The 21,147-nt window shown below is 52.4% G+C and overlaps 1 pseudogene; it reads left to right on the top strand.

The window, feature by feature from the left end:
* LOC131096329 (olfactory receptor 14C36-like) overlaps positions 1-18,128 on the top strand; it is a 40,047-nt pseudogene extending 21,919 nt beyond the window's left edge.
* The last annotated feature ends 3,019 nt before the right edge of the window (positions 18,129-21,147 follow it).

The raw sequence follows: 21,147 nt of genomic DNA, 5'->3' as shown, positions 1-21,147 counted from the left end.
CGCAAGACCAGAATGCTTTGTGGGACCCCCGACTCCAAACTCATGGAGAAACCCCAAAAACAACGAGCCACCTAAGAGTTGAGAGACTGGAGTGATGTCTGGACGTGAGGAACCAAGTGCTGAGCCTGCAGAGATGCAGGAAACCTTCATCGTTCCTCACCCTGTCCTCGAGATCCCCCGGGCCAGGACTGGGGGGTCTGGAGACCCGGACCGAGGCAACATCTTATGGGATCAAGCCCTGAAGGCTCCCAAGAGGATCTGATCCCCAGCTCTGCCCCTGGTGGACAGAGCTGCGCATATCCTCCTCTTCTGAGTCGCCCTGGGAGACGACAGACGCTGCAGACCCGTCGAGCCGCCCAATCCTGAGCTGATCACTTTTTAATAAAGGCATTACACAGGAGAAGTCTCCTGGCCATGTTTATTTCACCCCATGGTCGGTTTCCACCCATATTACAATCACAAATACCATGTTGCCTGTATGTACCTGACAGGAAACACAGCTTTGTATTTCACAGGGGGGCACAGGGACGGCTCCTGTGAGAAGCTGCTGGAAGCTTCCACCGTGTCTGGCACAGCCAATTCCTGGTGGCTTCAAAGATGGACCTGCTGCTGGCAAAGGCTGGGCCAGTTACAAATGGTGGCAATGCCGCTTCAATAACAGATTGAAAAAGAAATCAAAATGGAGATTGTGGCGCAGTTTTAACTCCAGTCAGAGGAGAGCAGAGGGAGAACATGTGAGAAGAACAACTCTGCACACATCAAGGTCAGTGCAGAAGGAGGGGCAGGAGGTGCTCCAGGCCCTGGAGACCCAGGCACCCTGCAGGAGAGCCATGGAGAGAGGGGCCCTGCTCCCAGGCTGGAGCAGCCTGTCCCTGGAGGAATGCACCCCTGGAAGAGTGACCCATGCTGCAGCAGTTTGGGAAGGACTGTTGGCCCTGGCATGGACTCACACTGCAGCAGTTTGCAGAGGGCTGCTGCCCTTGAAATGGACCCACATGGGAGAAGCTCCTGCAGAACTGTCTCCCTTGGGAGGGACCCATGGTGCAGCAGGGGAACCACTCCTCTCCCTGAGCAGGGGTAGAAGCCATGGGTGATGAACTGACCATAACCCCCATTCCCTGTCTCCCTGCACTGCTGGGGTGGGAGGCAGAGCTGGAGAGAGGTGAGGGGCTTATTTTATTTCCCCTTTTCCTGCTCTGACTTTGTTAGTAATAAGTGAATTTCACATCTCTAAGCTAAGCGTGTTTTTCCCAGGACAGTATTTGATGAGTGATCTCACCCAGTCCTTATCTCAACCCACGAACCCTTAATTAAATTTTCTTTGTCCAGCTGCAGAGAGGAGTGAGTGAGCAGCCCACATGGATGCCTGGCATTTGGCCTGGGTCAACCCACGACACCTTGGTACCACAGGGTCACAATGGACCCTTGGTTCTATGGGGTCTCATTGGCTCCATCAGGCCCTGCAGGGACACTTCATTCAACAAGGCCCCAAAGTTTCACAGTGGTCTCCAGGATTCCATGGGGCCCTGCAATGGCAAAAAGGACCTTTGGATCCACAGGGGCCCAGAGGGTCACCATGGGCTCTTTTGGTCCTACAGCTTCACAACGGCCCCTCGGTTCCATGTGTCCTGCACTGTTCCATGAATCCTTAGTTCCATGGGGTCCTGTAGGGTCACAATGGTCTCCTTGGTTTCATGGTGCCACAGTTGCCATAATTTCCATGATATCACATCTGCCCTTGGATCCCAAGAGTCCCCAGAGTGTGACAATGGCCCCTTGCTTCCAGGACACCCTGTAGTGTCACAATGGTGCCCATGATTCAATCAGGCCCTGCAGTGTCACCATGGACAGTTGGTTCAATGACACTCCACAATGTCACCACAGCCCCATGGTTCCACAGAGCCTCACTGTGTCACTGTGGTCCCTTTGCTTCCAAGGCTCAGAAGTGCCAGAAGGACCCTTTGGTTCCATCAGGCCTTGAAGTTTCAAAATGGTCTCCATGGTTTCATGAGTACCCCCTGTGTCACAAGAGACTCTTGGTTCCCTGAAGTTCTTCAGTGTCACAATGGGCCCCTGGTTCCATGAGGTTTGGTAGAATCCCAATTGACTCCTTGGTTCCATGAAGCCCTGCAGTGTCACAATGTCCATGGTGTCACCATGGTCTCCTAGGATCCCCAGTATCACCATTGTCTCCTTGGCACCCTCCAGGCCTTGTAACAAGAGACAGTGAGCCATTTTGTGCCTTAGATGAAAGGCTGCAGAACTCATGGTTGTGAGGCTGTGTCACTGACAAGAAACAAAAACCACCTGAATCTGAACGCCAAATATCATCTCAAGTACCTTCAATCCCACCTCAACAGAGGTAGAAAATACAAACAGGGATTCCACAGTAAATCAAAAACAGGGACCTTATTTGGAATGCAGGCAAAATGCATTCAAGTGCATTCAAATGCACTTGCTATGATGGGGAGGTGATGATCCCCTATTCCAAGAACGAACTTAGGAAGGGCTGACTATTGAAGGAACTACAGAGAACCCCAATATAAGAAAGACAGGTGGCACAGGTAATTCTGGGATAGGGAGACCAGAAAGCAAGAGCAGATGAACCAGTGCAGTCCCCACCAAGAAGATCACGTTCACATGCTGTGGGCAGCCACCCCATCAGGCCGTGACACCATCCCCTGGTACAAGGGGGGTCATGATGGTTTGTTTCACTGATCTCAGGGTGCAAAGACACACAGCAGGGGACTTTCAGTATTACCAAAACAAATGCACCTTTTATGGAGCGCCCACAGCAGACGCAACAGAACGATTAGAAAGGAGATAAAGGACAGAGAGACAGAGAAAAGGAGGGGGGGAATGGCTGCCAACAGAGAGATGAAATCGTTGTGGTCTGGCCAATAGATGCGTCTGGTCACGTCGGGGAGAGTCTCAAAGTCTTTGGTTACCTCAGGACTCTTTTATAATCTACCGCCGGGAGGGAGCAGGACGGCACATGGAGGGAACAGCGGAGAATAAATCCATTGGGAACAGGTACAGACAGCCCAGTTCTGAACAGCACAAACCAGTGCCAGCAGTGAGCGGGGCCCGTTGTTTCAGGACTGGTTCCTACGGGAAACATCCCGCTTCCCATGGCAGACATCCCGCTCCAGTCAGGCCATCACGCCTGGGTTAGAATTTGAAGGGTCTCAGTCCTTGGGGAGGGCCTCAATCTCTGTCCTTGAAGGCAGCTGTGAGGCAGATGAGGGATCTTTGGACCGTCTCCTACAGACTGACATCCCAAAACATAAAAAAATTATGTATTTCTCCTTAAGAAAAATTTACTGAATTAATAAAAGTATAATTATTATTGGCTGGAATATGGCTGGAAATATTTCATGTGTGGGGGAGGAAGAAGGGGTAGGTCCAAGCCTTGCCCTGCCCTGTGACCCCAGCGCTGCCCTGCCCTGGAACCCCAATCCCCTCAGAGCCTCTATCACAGCCCAGCAGTGGCTGCCAGTCCCTGGCACAGCACAGGCAATGCTCCACAGCCACCTCTGCAGCCCCCAGCCCAGCTCCTGAGGGACCAAATGAGCCCAAGTCTCACCTGGGGGAAGGGCTCATGAAGACCAAGGGATATTGAAGACTGACCACAAGGCAAGCACCCATCTTGACCCTGCCTCTTCTTGCCATTTCCATCTGAACACCACTGAAATCCAGGAGTTGGTAGCTCTGTGTGTGCCTCTCTGTATCTTTTTTGTTTTTCTCTCTTTCTGTCTTCTGTTTCTGTGGTCCTGTAAATTTTGAATTACATTAAATTGAACAGGCTTAGAGTTTGTGAAGTTGAATGGGCCAAGTCAATGATTTGAGAAATGGGTTTTTTTGATTGAAAGTCTGTCGTAGTTTGACATGACAAGGATTTTAAAAAGCAATTCAAAACTTTTTGTGCAACTGACAATCTGTTAAACTACTAAGATACTGAACATGCTCTGGGAAACACATTTGTTAAAGATAAAAAAACCCAGGAACCTCCTCTTTCTTTTCCAGTTAATGAAAAAGCAGCGGGGCCTGGCCCTGGCTCCCATCTCAACCAAACCAAACCAAACCAAACCAAACCAAACCAAACCAAACCAAACCAAATTAACCCTGCCGTGGCCTGAGCCCCTTCCCCCCAACCCCCCACGCTGCCCCCCCATTGGCCCCATTCTAACCAAACTAAACCCCAACAACTAAACAGGAAAAAGAAAGGTTCTACAAAACCCTAACCACAACAAAGGTAGCCACACCTATTAAAATCTTACCATCAAGTCCCCTTCCCCAACACCTTTCAAATCATAAACCTCTACAACCTGCAACCCATACAAAATACCCCTACAACTAAAATTAAACACAAAAAACCCCAAAAACAAACCATAAAAGAAATCCTAACAGAGTCCAACCACAACTTCCACCATAAGTTACTGGCAGGTGAGGTATTAGTCCTTTCAATACTTCAATCCTCCGTCAAGTATAAGAAAACCCCAAAATACAAGCATATAAAAACAAATATTAAATTATGAAAATCAGTAGAGAAGAAATTTACATTCAAATAAAAAAGAAGAAAAAAATACCTTAATCTTAAAACTAAAACCCTCTTATAAACTCTAAAGAAAAAACTCTTTTCTTTTATTACACATAAAACTAAAAACAAGAATTCAAATTAATATCAAACAAAAACTTCCATACTAAAGTAAACAAATGTTAAAATAACTGTAATTTCATCAGATGATTAAGCAAGGGAAAAAAGAAATCCAGTATCCCCAAGAGAAGATCTCTATTCCCAGAGATAAAAAAAAATTTTAGAAGTAAATAATAAAAACTGTTACCTTTAAACAACTCATCTTTACAACATTTTAGAATTAAACTAAAAAAAGAGTATTCTACAAACAGTAAATTAAGTAGAAATTTTAAGTTTATTGTCAGTAAAAATAAAAAGTTGTAGAGAATGAAAAAGTGCTCTAAAGAGTTTATTTTAATTCTTACTACCTTTTGCTGTTAAATTTATTTTTAATAAAATTTTCCTTTGAACCCTTTTAAATTTTTCACCATACTTTACCTTTCTCGTAATCCAATCTCACAACAAAATAAATACGTAAAGAATTAAATGACACTAAAACCCACACACTCATCAATACAATAATTAGGAAATCTCACAATTAAAAAAATCTTAAATTAACAAACCAAAACCACTACAATGTCATAATAAACATTCTGCCAAAGTTTCTCTGATTTTCTAAAGTTCCCAGTAAAGGCTGTTTGGTTGTTTTGAGTGCCTGAGAACCTCTTGTTGGTATTTTCCAAGGAGTCCAACTCAGAGGAAACAAACAATTCTAATTCCTTTTAAATGTCTCCTTGAGAGAGTAATCTGGGGGATGGGAGTCAGGGCTTGTGTGTCCTGCTTGGCACAGCCCAGGCAGGGCTTCCCCAGCCACATTCCACACTCCATTTCCCAGCTGGAGCCGCTGCTGCCTCTGAGTTGTGCTGCCCCAGCCCCAGGGACGCTCTCCTTGTCTGCCCATTCCCCCACGGTCTCTGGGCAGGGATGGCCTCAGTGGGGGCTGCTGACATCCTCAGCACCTTGGAGGCTGCTGCTGAATTTTCCTGCTCCAGAGGCTTGTTCAGCCTTCAGCTCTTGAGTGCAGGAATTCAGTGTACCAGGGCTCATTGACATTCAGAACACTTTAAAAAGCCAAGCCTCTGGGAATCATTTGATTTCAGTTTCCTAATAATTTGTAGTTAAGCAGATCTCAGAAGTGTATTCAAAGACATGATATTTAAAAAGACAGTGAGAAAATATTTTTTTAGGTCCAGTTTAGTTTTGTTTTCCTGTTAATTCATTGACATGTGCAATCTCCAATCAAAACCAAATCCAAATACCTCTTCATGCAGTTTGAATAGAGATGAAAATCAAGACCCTCCATGGCTGACAATCAATCAGACTCTGTCCCTGCCCCCACCCCACCATTTCCCCCATCCAAGCCCTGGCACTCAGAGCAGCCTTGTGCAAATCTGAGCTCCCTCCAGCCCAGGCTGCACCTGCAGCTTTCAGCTCCTTGGCTCCAACTCTCACCAGCTGTCCTTGGAGAAGGAGCTGCCCGAGACACAGAGGGATGTGGAGAGTTTTGTCAAAGAGTGGCTTGAGGAGAGAGGACACAGCCAAATTAATTTGGTAAAGATGTCCTCACTAGGGCAGAGGCCTTTTTGCAGGCAGGGTGTCTGTTGGGAATGTAGCTGACTAGAGAATGGAAAAGTACAAGACCGTGGTTAATTCCAAATCTTGCACCAGCAAGATAAGGTGTCCTTGGGCCTAGCGGAGTATGATAAAGAAATGGACAGCGAGGTGTGAGAAGTAGAGAACGTAGGCCCAAAGGAATGTGCATGAGTTAATGGTATAGTTTAACCAATAGATTGCTTGGCTTACGGAATATTCATAAGCTTATTATTTGCTGTATAAGTGTTTGATGCTTTCTTCTATAAACAGGACCTGTGATGAACCATCTGATGTCTGGGTCTCCTTCTCTCGACAGAGGGATGTTCATTTATTGTCAGCCAAAAAAGCCAAGGGAAGGCACAGCTCCATCCGATGCAAAAGCCATTCTTCTCCCTGGCTCTGCCTTGCACCTGATCCTCACAGCCTGTCCTGTTTCCTTCATCCCTCCTTTGCCAGGGACTTTGTGGGACAAGGGAGCTCTGCTCTGGGGATGGAGGGAGGTGCAAGTGCTACCGCTGGGATGGGAGCCAAAACTCATCAGGTTTGTGTCCTTTGGGGGTCAGGAACTGAGGAGACTCAGAGGCACAGAAAGTTTCAATTCATGGCCAACAGACCATAGTTGAACAGGACACAGTTCAACAACAATCACGCTCTTCCCTGAGCTATGGGAAACATCAGAGCAGCGTCTGATGATTCTGCCATCCACAGGTGATTTCCATACTAAAATTACTTTCAGACAAACATGGTTTTATGATAGATAAAAACACAATTCAGTTCTTGCATCAGGATGCTCATCCTGGTGTGGTGCATAACAGCTCCAACAATTCCTGATTTGCAAAGTTGTCAGTGGTGGATGGAGAAGAGAGGTCAGGCTGCTCTTGGTGTTGAGGAATTGCTGAAAGCAGCCTGACTCATTTCATCTCCTCCTGTCCTGGCTGATCTCTCCTTTCCTCTTCCACCCATTGGCTTTTGGCTCCCACCAGCCCCCGGTGAAGAGCCTGGCTCTGTGTTCTCCATCCCCTCCTGGCTGGCACTGCCAGGCTGGGATGAGGAGCCCCTCAGCCTTCCCTGCTCTGGGCTGGACAAGCCCAGCTCCCTCAGCCTCTGCTCACAGCCCAAGGGCTCCAGCCCCACCTTGGAGGCCCTTCCCAGACCCTGCTCCAGCTGCCAGACATCTTTCCTGCCCTAGGGAACCAAATCTAGGCCACAGTGACCTGGATAATCCCCGTCCTTGATGTCCTGGTCACACAGCCCTGGCCCCTTGTCCCCATGTCAGGCTCTGGGGTGGATCCTGTGGAACATCCTTTGGTGGAGGCTGTGGCTCCAGGTGGGCTGGGGGGATCCTGGGGGACAGGGACCCTGCTGGGCATGAACAGCATTGGACTTGTTGGGAGAAACTGTGAGGGGGAGCTGGGGCAGAATGACCAACCCAGAGACCTGACACAGCCCTGCTGGGATGTCACACAGCCCCTCTGAGATGTCACAGCCAGCTCTGTGATGTCAGACCTCTGCTCTGTGATGTCACGGCCCATTTTCTAATGTCACACAGCTGTTCTGTGATGTCACAGCCAATTTTGTGATGTCATAATTGAACATATGATGTCAGACCTCTGCCCTCTGATGTCACAGTTGGCTGTGTGAAGTCACAGAAGCAGTCTATGATGACATAGATTTTCCATGACCTCACATAACCCACTCTGGGTTGTCATAGCCCACTCTGTGACAACATGTATCCAGATGATCAGTTGTCTCCATCAGGTGAGCTGACACCTGGAGCTTGTTCTCCTAAACCCCAGGCCTGTGAAAACCACACAATGCCCATTGTGTGAGAAGGGGAACAGCAAGTTCACCAGCCTCAGTGTCCTGCCAGCTCAGCCAGGCCCACTGGAACATTGGGGTCCACGACCACCAAGGACCACCAGAGAGAGCCCCAGGACAGAAGAACACATGGGTAATGGGGAGAGGAAATGTGTTAATGATTTTGGGGAAACCATTATCATATTTGTGTTTAGTCCAGGACAATCAATGAATATGTGTGCAATATAGAGAATATAAACAGAAACTTTCCTGCACTCAGCCTGCACGGCTTTGGGAGGAGCTGTCCCCCGTGCATCCAGCTGAATAAAGAATGCAGCTTCTTAATACTACATTGGGGTTAAGGAATTTTCTGTTTTACCGAATTTTTGGTAACACTCCCACTGCCAAGGAAAGCTATGTCTGCTGCTGTTCACAAACAGAGAAGGGCTGGTGGCAGATGTGGGGCTTGGAGGCTGCCTGGGGCACAGTGACCATGAAATAATCAAGTTTTCAATGTTCTCTGAAAGAAGGAGGGGCAGCTACCAAACTTCCACACTGGAATTTGGAAGGGCAGACTTTTGCCTCTTTAGGATGCTGATTTTGGGAGTACCAAATCAGGTCCTGATTCTTTGAAGGAAAACATCCCTTAAAAACAAAGGGGTCCAGGAAGGATGGACACATTTCAAGGAAGTAATCTTAAGGGGAAGGAGCAGCCTGTCCCAGTGTGGCAAAAGATGAGCTAGTGAGGAAAATGACAGGCCTGGCTGGCCATGGAGATTTTGTGGGAACTCAAGGGTAACAAGAGGTGCATCAACTTTGGACAGAAGGTTAAGCAGCTTAGGAAATGTTTAAGGATGTTGTGAAGTCGTGCAGAAAAGAAGTCAAGAGGTGAAAGCTCAAATAGAGTTTAACCTGACCACTACTGTGAAAAAAAAATAGACAATGTTTCCCCAATTAAATTAATAGAAAAACATGGGTTAAGGAAAACCTCTACTCTTTATTGGATGCAGTGGGGAATATAGTAACTAAAGATAGGAGAAGGCAGAGCTACTTAACATCTTGTTTCTCTCAATTTTCGATATTAGGACAGGCTGTCATCAGGACAAGTACTCTGCTGAGCTGGTAGATGGGCACAGGGAGCAGAACAGCCCCTGGAATCCAGGAGGAAGCTGTTGGTGACCTGCTGAGCCACTCAGAGGCTCACAGGTGTGTGGGGTCAGATGGGATCCATCCCAGGGGGATGAGGGAGCTGTGGATGAGCCCCCCAAGCTGCTCTCCATCATTCACCATCAGTGCTGGCTCAGCAGGGAGGGCCCAGAGGACTGGAGGTGCCAATGTGAGCCCATCCCCAAGAAGGGCTGGAAGGAGGATCTGGGGACCTCCAGGCCTGTCAGCCTGACCTGGGTGCCCAGCAAGGTTATGGAACAGATCACCCTGAGTGCCATCACAGGGCACCCACAGGATGGCCGAGGGATCAGAGCCAGCCAGCGTGGATTTAGGGGTGGCAGGTCCTGCCTGACCAACCTGATCTCCTTTAATGACCAGGTGACCCACCTGTGGATGCAGGAAAGGCTGTGGATGTTGTGTGCCTGGACTTCAAAGCCTTTAAAACCATGAGCCACAGAATTCCCTGGAAAAACTGCAGCCCATGGCTTGGACATGTTCACCCTTCCCAGGGTCAAGAGCTGGCTGGAGGCTGGGCCCAGAGAGCGGTGGGGATGGTGCTGCACCCACTGGGTGTCCAGGCACTGGTGCTGTCCCCCAGGGGTCTGTGCTGGGCCCAGTCCTGTTTAATATCTTCACTGGTGATCTGGGTGAGGGGATCAAGTCCACCGTGCACAAATTGCAGATGGCACCAAGCTGGGTGTGAGTGTGGATCTGCTGGAGGTCAGGACAAGAAGACACAGCCTTAAGCTGCACGAGGGGAGGTTCAGGCTGGACAATAGGAAGTAGTTCTTCACAGAAAGGGTGAGAGGGCATTGGAATGGGCTGGCCAGGGGAGAGGTGGCAGAGTCACTGTCCCTCTCCAGTGGCACTTAGTGGCATGGTCTGGGTGACAAGGCAGTATTAGGCCAATGGTTGGACTTGATGATCCCAAAGGTCTTTTCCAGCCTATTTGATTCTGGCATTCTGTGCACTCTGGGGCCATTGTGACACTGCAGGGCCTTGTGGAACTGAGAGGACCATGGTGACACCGTGCAGCCCCATAGAACCAGGGGTCCATTGTGGTGCTCTTGAGCAAATAGAACCAGGGAGTGCGCTGTGACACTCTGCATCCTCGTGGAATCACAGAGGCCATTGTGACATTGCAGGGCCTTGTGTAACCAAGGGGTTTCACCATTTTGGCAATGCAAAACCAAGGCGACCATTGGGAGACTCCAGGGCCCAGTGGAACCAAGGAGCCTTTCTGACACTGCGGGGCCTCATGGAACGAAGGGGACATTGTGACACTGCAGGATGCTGTGTCACCAAGGGGGCACGGTGACATGATGGGGCCTCCAGGAATGTGGAAGAACGTTGTGACATTGTGTGGCCTCATGGAAACAAAGAGTCCAGTGTGACACTGAGGGGACTTGTGGAGCCACAGAGACCATGGTGACAGTGTGGGACCTCATGTAACTATAGGGGCATTGTGACACTCTGGGGCCTCATGGAACCAAGGGCCCACTGTGGAACTGCAGCACCAACGAGAACATTGTGACACTGTGAAGCCCCATGGAACCAAGGAGTCCATTGTCAAATATTGAGGCCCTATGGAACCCAGGAGACCAGTGTGACAGTGCAGGGCCTGGTGTACCAAGGAGGCCATTGTGACAATGAGAGGCCTCATGGAACCAAGGATATCTTTGCAGATGACACCAAGCTGGGTGTGAGTGTTGATTCTTTGGGAGCATAGGAGGGCTCTGCACAGGGACCTGAACAGGTGGATCTAGGGGGTGAATCCAACAAGGTGAGGTTTAAAAAGACCAAGTGCCGGGTCCTGCACCAGGGCCACAACAACCCCTGCAGTGATACAGGCTGGGGACAGAGTAGCTGGACAGCAGCCAGGCAGAAAGGGACCTGCAGGGAGTGATGGACAGCAGGCTGGGCATGAGGCAGCAGTGTGCCCAGGTGGCCAAGAAGGCCAATGGCTCCTGGGCTGGATCAGGAATGGTGCGGCCAGCAGGAGCAGAGCTGCTGTGCCAACACTGATCTGCCCCCAGCTCTGCACACAGACATTGCTGCTGCAGCTCCAGAGAAGGGAACACAAGGGCATCTCTGGAAAAAAACTTTGCTGGGAGATCCTTTAGTTCCTTTAAAGCCAAAAGAGTGTGGCCCCTCATTGACACAGTCTCTGGCCACAGGGAAGTTAGAGAGAAACAAAATGAGAAATGGCAAAAACAATGACATTCCTTTGTGGACAATATGAAAAACTAATACAAAGGAAAAAAAGAACAAACCACAACCAAAGCAACAAGAAGTATGAAAGATGTCTTTAAGTAGAAGTGATTGGCAGAAACTGGCCAGCAGTTTAATGTTCCTGAAAGCATCCAGTGATCAGTCTCCACACTGCAGCCTTGAGCTCCTGGTTCCTCAGGCTGTAGATGAGGGGGTTCAGGACTGGAGGCACCACTGAGTACAGAACTGACACAGCCAGATCCAGGGATGGGGAGGAGAGGGAGGGGGGCTTCAGGTAGGCAAATGTACCAGTGCTGAGGAACAGGGAGACCACAGCCAGGTGAGGGAGGCAGGTGGAAAAGGCTTTGTGCCGTCCCTGCTCAGAGGGGATCCTCAGCACGACCCTGAAGATCTGCACATAGGAGAAAACAATGAAAAAAAACCAACCAAATAGCAAGCAGGCACTAACTGCAAGCAGCCCCAGTTCCCTGAGTGAGGAATTTGAGCAGGAGAGCTTGAGGATCTGTGGGATTTCACAGAAGAACTGGCCCAGGGCGTTGTCATGGCACAGGGGCAGGGAAAATGTATTGGCTGTGTGCAGCATTGAATAGAGAAAGGCACTGGCCCAGGCAGCTGCTGCCATGTGGGCACAAGCTCTGCTGCCCAGGAGGGTCCCATAGTGCAGGGGTTTGCAGATGGACACGTAGCGGTCGTAGCACATGATGGTCAGGAGGGAAAACTCTGCTGACATAAAAAAAAGGAAGAAGAAAACCTGAGCAGCACATCCAGTGTAGGAGATGTCCCTGGTGTCCCAGAGGGAATTGTGCATGGCTTTGGGGACAGTGGTGCAGATGTAGCCCAGGTCGCTGAGGGCCAGGTTGAGCAGGAAGAAGAACATGGGCGTGTGCAGGTGGTGGCCGCAGGGGACAGTGGTGCAGATGGAGCCCAGGTCGCTGAGGGCCAGGTTGAGCAGGAAGAAGAACATGGGCGTGTGCAGGTGGTGGCCGCAGGCTACGGCGCTGATGATGAGGCCGTTGCCCAGGAGGGCAGCCAGGGAGATGCCCAGCAAGAGGCAGAAGTGCAGGAGCTGCAGCTGCCGCGTGTCTGCCAATGCCAGCAGGAGGAAGTGACTGATGGAGCTGCTGTTGGACATTTCCTGTGTTTGCAAATTTCAACCTACAGAAGGAGGAAAGACAGGGACAACTGGGGGAAATTTCTCACAGAAAAGTCAAAGCTCCTTCTAATAGACCCTTTCCTGCCACTAAACACCTCCCCCTGTCTATGTCTAGGAGATCGTCCTTCACCTTTGTTGCTGGAGCACCAACTGCTGCTGGCCAATGCTGTGTCAGGAGCTGGACCTTGGCCTGCAGGACACCTGGGAGTCAGCCCTGACCCCCAGTCAGTGCAGGGGAACAGTGAGGGCAGGGACCAGTCCTGGTGTTCAGACTTGGATAAAGAATCTTCCTGTAAGGCTGCAGAACCGCCTGGGTGAAGGGATGGGGATAACAGGAGGCAAAACAAGAGATTCTGCTGTACCTGGGGAGAACAGAGAGTCCAGAGAGGCACAAGAATATTCTGAGGCTTAGTGCCGACTGAGGGGAGCTGCTCTGTCCCTCTCCCCTGTTCCAGCTGCCCTGCACTTGCACCTCTCTGAGATCCACTCCCATGTTACCCTGGACTGCCAGGAGACACAGCTGAGAGCAGAGGGCACATAAAGTGGCTCTCGCCTTTCCCAGAGTCAGGACAGTGGGCTCATTGCCAGCCTCCCAGGCTGCCCTGCCCAGAGCTCCCCGGGCACAGGGAGCTGGGACACCCCATGGCTGTGCTCAGCCTGCACAGGAGGAGCCCAAGGGCTGGGCCTGGCCCTGCAGCTGGAACTGCCATTGCAGAGAGCCCCTCAGCAATGCCAGCAGCACCTGGGCAATGCAAGGAGAGAGAGAGAGAGAGCCAGGCCTGAGGAAAAGCCTTTCCCTGGCCAGCCCTGCCCAGCTCCTGCCAGGCAGCAGCAGGACAGGACAGTGGCCGTCAGGCCCTGGTCAGCAGGGAATGGGTACATGGCCACAGAGATGCCCTTCATCTCTGGGGCTGCTCTGCCAACCCAGGAGGGACTGAGGGCCCCGAGCCCCCGGGCTGAGGGCTGTGCTGGCTGCGAGGGGACACAAGAGCTGTGCTGCTCAGGGCAGTGTGTGCCCTGCAGGGCAGGCCCGGCAGGTGCCACATCTGCCCTGCAGCAGGGCTTCCCTCAGCACTGCCTCCCTCCCTGCCTGCCCACGGCTCTGCTGCTGGAGCTGTCCCAGCCCCAGCTGCTCCTGTGGCCCCGGGCTCCTTCCCTGCCAGAGCTGCCAGAGCCCAGCCCAGCCCCTGGGCCAGCCCTGCCCTGCAGCTTCTCGGCCCTGAAGGGATTAATGAACAGCTCCCCCAGCCTGGGCACCATGGAAAGGTGATGCTGCATGGATCTGGAGGCTGGGAAGGTGCAGGCACTTGCTGAGGTACCCAGAAATCCTCAGGGTAATGGTTTAAGAGCCTCAGCCCCTGCTGTGCCCTGCACAGCTGAGTTTCCATTGTCACCAAGCTGAGTCAGGGAAAAGTGGGAGCAAAGATTCAGGAAAGCAGAGATCCAAGCAGGAAACCCCACCCTTGAAAGAGTTCATGGAAATTCCCATCAGAAATGAGCTGGGCATGAGCTGGAGCTCTGAGCAGCCCTGGCTGCAGCCCCATTTTCACCCCCAGCAGCTGTCCCTGGCAGCAGGAGCCGTCCTGCCCTGTCCCTGTGACGGTGCCCAGGGCAGCCCTGCTCTGCAGCACATCCTCCTCCTCCTCCTCCTCCTCCTCCTCCTCCTCCTCCTCCTCCTCCTCCTCCTCCTCCCGCGCCACAGAGAAACTGGGAGAGTCCTCCTGACACATCCCCCAGGCTGTGAGTTGTGCAGGCTTCAGGAGATCCCTCCAGGAGCACAAGGGACATTGCCCGGCACCCACAGACTCACCATGCACAGGGCTGTGAAGATGTTTCCCCAGGTGAAGTCTCAGCTCAATATCTTCCCAATCCTGATTGCCTTCAGCCTGTCTCTGCCTGGCTCCTGTCCCCTCAGTGCCTGCAGGCAGAGCCCTCAGCCCTGCTGGGCTGGGAGAGGAGCTGGTCCTGGGAAGAACTGTTCCTTTAAAGCTCAGCAGCACAGACACAGCACAAGGACTTTAATGAGCCTCTCAGGGATTTGGTGTTGTTTACATCAGACTGTCAGTGAGAGAGTGTTCAGAAACTTCTGAAGAACTTAAATTTAAACTCCATAGTTTCTTTAAGTTTTAATGGGTCTCACTGAGGGACAAGACTGGGAAAGTGTCCCCAGGTTCCAGTTAGAGCAGAACACTGGAGGCAGTGATGACAGCTGGGGGACAAAAAAGGCAAAGGTGTCTCTGGTGCTGAGCATACCTGGATGTGTTTGAGGAATGCAAAGGGCCCAGGCCTGAGCCCCAGCCCCTGGCTAGGCAGAACCTGTCCCTCCCTCCTTGCTCAGGGCTCTTCCCGGGATGGGCACTGGCATGTGGGCATGTGCAATGGCAAGAGCAGGAGCATGGGGCGGCCCCTGCCAGGCTGCTGAGCAGGGACAAGGAGGCAATGAGGCCCCAGGCCTGCAAGGGTCATTTGTCTCCTGCTCCTGCCTCAGGCCAAGGGCCAGCAGCCATGGCCAAAGTGCTGCCCAGGCTGTGCTACAGTGTCCCTGCCATATGTTCCATATGGTATGCCATGTCCCCTGCTACAGAAGACTCCAGTATCACGGCTCATTCTTTCAAAATGAAAACAATAATGAATAAACTTCTGTTCTTCAGTGGAACCAAACCACTGACAGAGTCTGACGTAAATCTCTCCTGGTCACCTTTTGTAACAGTGATTGACAGGCGTGTTGGCCAACTAAATATCCCCAAGGCTGCAGCCATCTTTTGGCAATGTGGAACAGGTCTTGGACCTCATAAGCCATGTTGTAAAACTCATCCCCCGGCTGCCTCACCTGGCTGGCCCCTTCCTTTGCTGACAGCTCTGCCTCCTGCCTGCCTCTGTCTGCCCACACAAAACCTTGGGCTGACTCAGACTCCTTCTGGTGCTGGACCAGAGCCCTGCCCTGGAGGGAAATTTCTTTCTCCTGCTGTCCAGTCTGGACCTCCCCAGCTGCCATTTTTATTAATTTCTTTTTCTGCCTTTTTCTTTTATGTCAAAAGGATCTACTATCACTGAAACCACCCTTCAATCCCTCCCCGGGCTCTCCTCTGCTGTCCTCAGTCTCCATCCCACTGAGCACAGAGCTCCTCTGTCCCTGTACAATGCTCATGTGTTTGAGGCCATGGGCGCCTGGAGAAGCAGGACGGTTCTTTTCTACTGGAAGGAAACCACAGAGCCCCAGGGTTTTGAAGGCAGATCAGAGGCACTCACCAGAGGCCAAGGCCAACCAGACCTGTCTGTCCTTGCAGCTTTTGTCTGAAAGCAACCCTTGGATATTTGGGGAGTTTTGGAGGTAGAATTCCATTTCAGCCATGTGTACCTGCACCACAATGACAGTTCTTCTCCACAGGAAGGAAATGGCAGAGCCCCAGTGTTTCAAAGGCTGATTAGAGGCAGCCCCAAGGAGGCCAAGGCCAGCCAGACCTGTTTGTCTTGGCAGCTTTTGTCTGGGAGCAATCCTTTTTTAAATGGAATTTGGGAGGCTAAATCCCAGTTTTTTCCATGGGCACCTGGAAAAGAAGGACAGTTCTTTTCCATAGGAAGGAAAGTACAGAGCCCCAGTGTTTCACAGGCAGATGAGAGCTGGCCCTCAGGAAGCCAAGGGAACCTAGACAGTCCTGGCAGCTTTTGTCTGGAAGCTGTCCTTAGATATAAAGAATTTTGGAGGCGGATTCCCAATTTTGGCTATCGACACCTGAACTTGAAAAATTATTTTTCCATGGAAAGAAAAGCTTGCCTCCCCAGTGTTTCGAAGGCTGATAAGATGTGGCCCCCAAGATGCCAAGGCCATCCAGAGCTGTCTGTTCTGGCAGGTTTCATACAGGAGTCATCCTTCGATATAATTGAATTTGAACGTAGAATCCCAATTCCACCCATGAACCTCTGGAGGAAGAGGAGAGTTCTTTCCCACAGGAAGGAAAGCACAGAACTCCTGAGTTTCAGAAGCAGATGAGAAGCAACCTTCAACATGCCAAGGTCAGCTTGGCCAAGCCAACCAGAACTTTTCCATGTTCTTGGATCCTTGAGGCCCTGCAGCATCAGAATTACCCCTTGGTTCCATGAGGCCCCATAGTATCACAACAGATCTTTTCTTCTCCAAGTCCAGTGATATCGCAGTGGTCTCTCTGGGTCCCCATTGGCACAATGGCCCCTTGCTTCCATGAGGCCTTGCAGTGTCAAAATGGTTTCCTTGGTTCCATGGTGTTGGGGAAGATGAAACAGGAATGGCTTATAAATATGATTGTCTGGCAAAAGACTTTGCGAATATAGAAACTATAAGAGAGATCGAAATGAAAGCAGGCTTTGAGATACCTTAGTTACTAAAAAACTGGAAACAATAGTGTGGCCGGCCTGAAGATAATCGCCTTTTGATGAAACAATACCCTCTGTTGCAGACAGGTCAAGGGTAAGAGCAGACCCTGCCAACTTGGCAGAAGGGGCCCAAAGAGAAGTTCTTAGGGTTTAAAATGTAACACAGTGTGGTAATGTAATGATTCTTATAGGCTGTATGTAAGTGCTATAGGATTTGTATATTGTACTAGATTGGTTAGTGAGAAATAGAATATTCAACACAGAAGAAGATTTATTGTATTGTAACGGAAACCTCACTCTCTTATGCTTTTGCTTTCTTACCCTTTTATTCTCTTACCCTTTTACTCTCTTACCCTCTCATTCTCTCTACCCCTCTCTTCCACCGGGCCTGCTCCGAGCTGTGTCTGGCAGCTCCAAGTAGGGCCCCAGCACCCAGGCCCTCTGCAATAAACTACAAGTTCCACAACTTGGCTTCAGAAATCTTTCATCTCCATCTGTCCTGCTGTCCTGACCGTCCTACTCCCCAACGCTCCAAGACTTGTGGAACTGCTCAGAGAACCACAATGGCCCCATGGTGGGGCTGAGTCCTGTGGCAGCTGCCGCTGCTGCTGTGCCCTTGCCAGGGGCTGAGGCCATGGGGCAGTGCCCAGAGCAGCCTGGCCTGAGCATGGCTCCGGGGAATGTGGGGCTGCCCCCCGGCCCGGCGCAAGAGGGGGAGTTCCCCGGCTGCGGGAGGCTCGTTCCTCCGTGGCTCTCCTCCATGGCCACCCCCAGCTGAGGGCAGATGCTCAGCGCTCCTTCTGCAGGGAGGTGGCCCCTGCCTGGCTCCTGGGGCCGTGGCAAACCAGAGCCGGGACCCCCTGAGCAGCCCTGACCGAAGGTGACAGGGGAAGGGAGGGGACAGAATCCCCCCAGCAGGGGGAGGTCCCCATCCTGCCCTCTGGGCACCGCAGGACCTGCAGGGCTTGGGGACGCTGTGGTGAGGGATGGGCACAGGAGTGGGAACAGGGGTGGGCACAGGGGGATCCTGCTGAGCGTCTGCATCCAGGTGAGATCGCCACAGCACCCCCGAAGGTTTGGGGGGCCAGGACCGTGCAGGGCTCCGTCCCCAAGAGGGAAGTGCAGCCCCGGCACCCGGGGGACGGTGACACAGGCACGGGCACAGCCCTGGGCCTGCCGCGGGCATCTGGGGGACGGTGACACAGCCACAGGCACAGCCCTGGGGCTGCCGTGGGCACCCGGGGGACAGTGACACGGGCACGGGCACAGCCCTGGGGCTGCCGTGGGCACCTGCGGGCAGGCGGGTCTGGGGGCTCCTGGGGGTCCCCCCCCCCGCTGAGCCTGGTGGCCACTCCACAGCCACGCTCCGGCCGGGATTCTAAGCGGTGCCAGCTCCACTGGGACCAGGATGGACACTTGTGGCTGTCGGGGGTGGTGTGGATGTTCTGCAGCCTGTGGGAGCTGCTGGGCACCTCCGGCCCTGGGGGCTGCAGGCACGGGGGCCCAAATGTGCCTGGAGGCCACCTGTCCCCCCTGACCCAAAGTGACACCGGGGGATGTCCCAGAGAGGGCACAGTGACCTCAGGGAACGGCTGTGGTGTCACAGAGGGGCTGTGTCATCGAGGCACCACTGTGGCTGTGATGAGAGAGGCACAGAGCATCTGTGATGCCAGCAAGGGGCTGTGTGACATCGCAGAATGGGTTAAGTGAGGTCACGGAGTGGGCAGTGACATTACAGAGTAGGTTCTTTGGGGTTATTGATCAGGTAAGAAATAATAGATGGGACTGTGTGACATCACAGAGCCAGCTGTGATATCAGAGCTCATGCTTTGACATCACAGAACAGCTGTGTGACATCACAGGGTGGGCTGTGACATTACAGCATAAGTTGTGACATTACAGAGCAGTATGTGACATCACAGGGGAGATTCTGACATCATAGAAGGTGGCAGAGTGACATCACAGAGTGGGCCATGACATCAGGGAGTGGGATGTGACATCACAGTGCAGCTGTGTGGCATCACAAAGCAGGCTGACGTCAGCTGTGACTCCCAGAGCAGGCTATGACATTACTGAGCAAACTTTGACATCCCAGCAAGGCTGTGGGAGGTCACTGGGTTGGTCACTCTGCCCCAGCTCCCCCTCACAGTTTCCCCCCAGAAGTCCAATGCTGTTCATGCCCAGCAGGGTCCCTGTCCCCTGGTATTCCCCTGGTCCACCTGGAGCCACAGCCTCCCCCAAGGGTGTTCTACAAGATCAACCCCAAAACCTGACACAGGGATAGGGGGCTGGGCTGTGTGACCAGGACAGCAAGGACGTGGATTATCCAGGTCACTGTTGCCTGGGTTGGGTTCCCCATGGCCTGGGTTGGGTTCCCCAAGGCAGGAAAGATGTCTGGCAGCTGGAGCAGGGTCTGGGAAGGGCCTCCAAGGTGGGGCTGGAGCCCTTGGGCTGTGAGCAGAGGCTGAGGGAGCTGAGCTTGTCCAGCCCGGAGCAGGGAAGGCTGAGGGGCTCCTCATCCCAGCCCGGCAGTGCCAGTGAGGAGGGGATGGAGAACACAGAGCCAGGCTCTTCACAGGGGGCTTGTGGGAGACAAAAGCCAATGAGTGGAAGGGGAAAGAGGGGAGATCAGCCAGGACAGGAGGAGATGAAATGAGTCAGGCTGCCTTCAGCATTTCCTCAACACCAAGAGTAGCCTGACCTCCCTTCTCCACCCACCACTGACAGCTTTGCAAATCAGGAATTGTTTGAGCTGTTTTGTCCCCACTCCAGGAGGAGCATCTTGATGTAATACTTTAATTGTGTTTATATCTATCACAGAACCATGTTTGTCTAAAATTAATTTTAGTATGGAAATCACCTATGGATGGTGCACTCTCAGACACTGCTGGGACATTGCACATAGCTCAGGGAAGAGCGTGATTTTTATTAAATTGTGTCTTGTTCAACTGTGGTCTGTTGGCCATGAAGAGAAACTTTCTATGCCTCTGAGTCCCACCAGTTCCTGACCCCCAAAGGACACAAACCTGATGAGTTCTGGTTCCCACTCCAATGGTGGCACTTGCACCTCCCTCCATCCCCAGAGCAGAGCTCCCTTGTCCCTGAGAGTCCCTGGCAATGCAGGGATGAAGGAACCAAGACAGGCTGTGGGGATCAGGGGCAGGGCACAGCCAGGGATTTGGGATGGTTGTCAGCCCAGGGCAGGACCTGGCCCTTGGCCTTGGTGAACCTCATCCAGCTGTCCTGGGCCCATGGCTCCAGCCTGGCCCAATCCGTCTGCAAAACTTCCTGCCCTCCAGCACAGCCACACTCCCACCCAGCTTGGGCTCACCTGGGAACTGACTGAGGGTGTCCTCGATGGCCTCATCCAGATGAGCAATAAAGAGATTTCACTGACCTGGCCTCAATTCTGAGCCCTGGGGACACCCCTGGATGTGACTCCATTCGTCAGCTGCTCTGAGTGCCAGTGGCTGGATGAGGGAAATTATGGGGATGTGTTTCAGGAATGCAAAGGGCCCAGACCTGAGCCCCAGCCCCTGGCCAGGCAGATCCTGTCCCTCCCTCCTTGCTCAGGGCTCTTCCCAGGATGGGCACTGGCATGTGGGGATGTGCAATGCCAGGGGCAGGAGCATGGGGCGGCCCCTGCCAGGCTGCTGAGCAGGGACAAGGAGGCAATGAGGCCCCAGGCCTGCAAGGGTCACTTGTCTCCTGCTCCTGCCTCAGGCCCAGGCCCAGCAGCCATGGCCAAAGTGCTGCCCAAGTTGGCTCTGGCAGGGCTGTCTTGCAGCTGCTGCCCATCCCTGTGCCCTGTGCAGCCCAGGCTGTCCCACAGTGTCCCTGCCCTGCGCCTCTGTCCCTGCAGGCTGTCAGCATCCCCTGGCTGCCCCACGTGGCTGGGCCCTTCCTTTGCTGACAGCTCTGCCTCCTGCCTGCCCCTGTCTGCCCACACAAAGCCTTGGGCTGCTCCAGGCTCCTTCTGGGGACATGCTGCACCCCAGCCCTGCCCTGCCAGGGAAATTCCTTTCTCCTGGTGCCAGTCTGGGCCTTGGCATTAATTCTTTCTTTTTCAGGCTTTTTTCCACTATGTCAAAAGGATTCACCATCCCTGAAGTTGCTCTTTAAACACTCTCATGGCTCTGCTCCACTGTCTTCAGTCTCCACCCCACTGAGCACAGAGCTCTTTTTTCCCTATACAGTGCTCATGTGCCCAAGGCCTCCA

This window comes from Melospiza georgiana, unplaced genomic scaffold (assembly GCF_028018845.1).
Source record: "Melospiza georgiana isolate bMelGeo1 unplaced genomic scaffold, bMelGeo1.pri scaffold_29, whole genome shotgun sequence".
Lineage (NCBI taxonomy): Eukaryota > Metazoa > Chordata > Aves > Passeriformes > Passerellidae > Melospiza > Melospiza georgiana.
Note: the sequence above shows the minus strand (reverse complement) of the source record. Positions and strands in the feature narration are given on the sequence as shown.